Below are 4,466 nucleotides of genomic sequence, written 5' to 3' on the forward strand. Positions count from 1 at the left end.
CAGAGAAAACACAAAAATTATTTTCTCAAAAATAAATTGCTATACTCTAGGCATTTAATTACCACAATTATATAATTTCTCCCAATTCAATCTGAACCTTAAACTTTCAGAGCTTCAAATTTTAGGTAGCAAATTAAATACTTAACATTTCTCAAATCAATACTACTTTTACATTTTTAAGGATACATTTCAAATAAAATACAAGGTATATTCAATTAATAGATTAAATTTAATCCTCTAGACTTCATACGAGGCATACTCAGATCAACATTTCAGTTTTATATCATTTCAATATATTTAGATATAAGTTTTTATCATTTGATTTAGTAAACTTCAAAGTTTTTAAGTTTCCAGCTGACAGGCCTGGCTCAGAAGCTTGACTTTTATTTTTTTCCCAGGTCAAATCTGCCATCTTTAAGCATGGGGAAGATGAGACCTTTTAAAATGGCTTTCTCGGGGAGTGGGCATCCATATTGAATCGTCACGTGTCTCCCTTCCCCCACCTTCTTCTTGCTTTTGGGGAAAATTCAGTGATGGTCTGGCATCTACTGTTTTTATTTTCATTATTATTTCAATTTTTATTTATTTTTATTTTTATTTTTTAAGGAAATAAAAAGATTTTTTAAGATAAGGAATCATTGGCAGTTGCTGAGAAATTCCTTTAATCCTTTCTACTTGGTTCAGCCTAATAATACAAGTAGTTTGAGCCTCCGACAAAATGAAACATGAAGTCACTTTTGGACAAGCGCCAGCATCCAGCCATAAAGGCTGGGCAGCTGCGAGCAAAACCTTTCTTATCCCGCTCACAGTGATGCTTGTCCCGCTCTGCCTCAAACTCTAGCTCCTGCTCATAATTACGAGATAAATCTTTATCAGGTGGGTTTTTGACTGTGGTCACAGGAGTGTGCACGTGGAGGTGAAGGAGGCGCAGAGAGGGGAGGTGGTATTCTTTGAGAGTCACACCCCTCCACTGTAGGCTGAAAAGCTGTGGCCACATCCCGCTTAGACATTCCTAAACTCTTCTGTGCTGGATCAAGGCCATCACAAATTAAAGTAGGAATAGGAATCTTCTCTGGACCTTCTGCTGTGTATCAGTCACGCAACTGCTTTCTGACCTTTTCCCATGTTTCATCAACAAAACTTAAGAAATCAAGAATCTGACTATGCTTAACAGAGCATCCTTGAGCTTTGAACATAGTTTTAAACGAGAATTACCCATGTTTTACACCCAGCTAATACAACTTACAACAATCCGCTCCTTACCTTATTCCGTGGTGCGCACACTTCTTGGAGCAACCCCCTCGCCTCTTGCCTCTGTACTCAGCCAGACCACATGGGCGCCAAATGTAACTATTTTCTCTCTTTTCCGCATCCAGTGCGGCTAGAGAGCAGGTCCAATTCCTCAGTAGAGGCGGCTGGGGATTGAGAAATAAAAGAAAGAGACAAGACACAGAGATAGAAAGAAAAGCTGGGGCCAGGTGGACCACTGCCCTCTTCTGATGGAGAGACAGCCAATGCAGTGTGTTTATTTTATACCCCCAAATACCAGGAAGTTTCATCAAAAGGTCAAGACAAAGGAGATTATTTGCATTCTTGAGTAGGCCCTGAGCATTCCTGGTGCTAGGCTGGATTTAGATATCAAAACCCACTTCCCCACACCATGGGCTAAAATGAAGGTCAAGTTGACAACACCCTTGCACTTTTAGCAAGGTGTGTTCCCAGGGCATGGCTTTGCCGACGCCACTGGATTCAGCTGACAATAATTAAAGAATGCCCATGTGCCTTCCTAGGGGGCCTTCTACACCTAGTCTTCACCATAAGTGTTCCTCACATTGCAGTTGCAACTTGAATTGTGCAAGCTGAGTTGACTGTTTTTCCTAGAGTTAGTTAAGAGAATATCCCAAAAGACCTGAAGGGATGAAGTCTATGATCTCGGACTCAGGAGCAGGAGCAGAAATGCAGCTGGAAGTCCCAGGGAGCCCTAGATCTGTGGCTGATGTGTGGGGCACCATTTCATTAGGTTTCTGTCTCATGGAGACTCTGCAATGAAGATCAAGGCAGGGACATGTATGTGAAGAAATAAGGAAGAAAAAAATCAGAATGCAACAGGGCAGTCACATTTAACACAAAATTTACCAAAGAAGGAATTACACTGTATGCACTAATATGTTGACTATCTAAACAGCACATACACGCTGTATTAGTTACCACCAACATAATTGTGGAGAGCGGCTACAGTGTTTGGACAGGTTCAAGCCTTGGACTAATGAGAGGGCACAGTCCTCTCATGGCCACGTGCAAGTCCCAGCTTGGAGGGCAGAGCCCTCCCAGCACAATTATAGCCAACAGCTATAGTTGTAAGCTTGAACCTATGGTCTGAACATGTGGCCCCACATGCCTGAGTGATATGGGCTTAATAGAGTTCAGGTGCATGTAATTGAGTAGGAACAAAACTCACGAGAATGTTGTAAACATCTTGACCACGCCCTTACTTTACCTCGTGGCATCTGGCTATAAAATAAAGACACAGCTTGTAGTCTGTGATGCTGTGTCTCTCCATCAGAGAGGGCAGCATCCCACCAAAACCCAGCTTTCACTCTCTTCTCTGTCTTTTCTCAATCCTTCACTGGCCCCACTTGGGCTCACTGAACCTGGCTGAGCTGGCACAACACATAAGACGCCCAATGTGGGGCTGAGTATGCCATGGTCTTGCACTTAATGGCTTAAAAACACACATTTATTATCTCACAATTTTAGTGGGTCAGGAGTCCAGGCACAGCTTAACTGGGTCCGCTCCTTAGCATTTCACAAACCAAATAAGGTGTCCTCTGGTCTGCATTCTCATCTGGAGGCTTGACTGGGGAAGAATACATTTCCAAGGTCACTTAGATGGTTGACAGAACTCATCTCTTTGTGTTTGTAGGGCTGAGGACCTTGGCTTCTTGCTGGCTGTTGGACAAAGGCTGCTTTCAGCTCCTAGAGGCCACCTACAGTTCCTTGCCAGGTGGACTTCCCCAACATGGCCACCTACTTCATCAAGCCAGAAAGGATATCTCTAGAGTCTGCTAGCAAAACAGAATCTTTTGCAATGTATTGCTGTCACAGAATTGCCATCCATCACTTGTGCTATATTTATTGTTTACAAGCAAGTCACAGGTCCCAAATGCACTCAAGGGGAGGGGATCCTACAAGGGTGTGAACACCAGGAGGCAGTGGGAATCATGGGTCACCTTAGAGTCTGTCTGTCACACAAGCCTATCTTTGTTGCTTCTGAATTTTTAAATTAAAAATAACCATGAATATTATTCTTTAAAATTGTAATGTGAAACACTGAATAAGTGAAATTTAAATTCAGAATATACTTAATGTCAATGCTCATGACCTTCTCACTTCAAATTTTACACACACACACACACACACACACACACACACACACACAAATGAATTAGATCCACTTTAAACTGTATTTTCAACATTTCTGAATAAATCCCTGGAATGAAGAGTAAGAGCAAAGGCCTGGGAGTCAAATGGTTTCTTGCCACATATGATATGTAGGAATATGGTTTTTTGTTCTCAGTTCCAGCATCAATTAAAGGAGGATAATTTTACCATTTGTAAAATTATTCATTACTTTTGCAGTTATTCTGGGAGCCAAAAGAGACACTGAATATTCAATAAATGTTTGTTCCCAGCATCGCTGTCACCAATGTTTATATAAAGTGAAAGCAAGGATATTGAGAGAAGGGAGGAGATGGAAATCCTTGAGGACGTTGTGTGTTTCACTGATCCCTCATCAACCATGATATGGTTTCATCCCCAAAACAAAACAAAAAACTTCACTAAGTTCATAGGATGAAAAAATGCATTTGATGGTTGCCTTAAATTGCATGCATTTGGCTTATTACTGATTTGAACTTTGTTTTGATCATTTGCACTTTAATATTGTTTTTCTATGATTGTCTATGATCTTTACCCAATTGCTTGAGATGCTTACTGATTTGAATCAAGATATCAACCTTTCTCTGTCATATACATCCAATATTCCCATTTGCTTCTGGCCATATCTCATTTAAGTGTATGGTGTATGTGTGGGGGGTGGGGCGTGGGGGAGAATTTAAGAGTGGAGAGTGAGAGGGCGAATTCACAGTAGCTTTTCATTCCAGTAGTCATCTCCATCGCTCTCTGCCTGTTATAATAGCAAATATCTGGTTTATGTTAAAACCGTGACCAGTGTCCACTTCCAAAAACCAGTCTTTGCAAACTTTGTCCGCAGTGGCCTCTAGGTTTATAGGAGTCCTGTAAGGCGTTGGCCACAGTGCCTGCTCCCTGGAGGCCTGGGCTGCCCGGCCGCCGCGGCCGCCGCTACCCCCGCCCTCCCCGAAGCGCACTGGGGCGCGCGTCCGTCCCCGGCGCCTGTCCGCGCCGCTGCGCCGCTCCGGAGCTGCCTGCTGTCACCCGGCGCCCAC

This window comes from Plecotus auritus (assembly GCF_963455305.1).
Source record: "Plecotus auritus genome assembly, chromosome: 4".
Lineage (NCBI taxonomy): Eukaryota > Metazoa > Chordata > Mammalia > Chiroptera > Vespertilionidae > Plecotus > Plecotus auritus.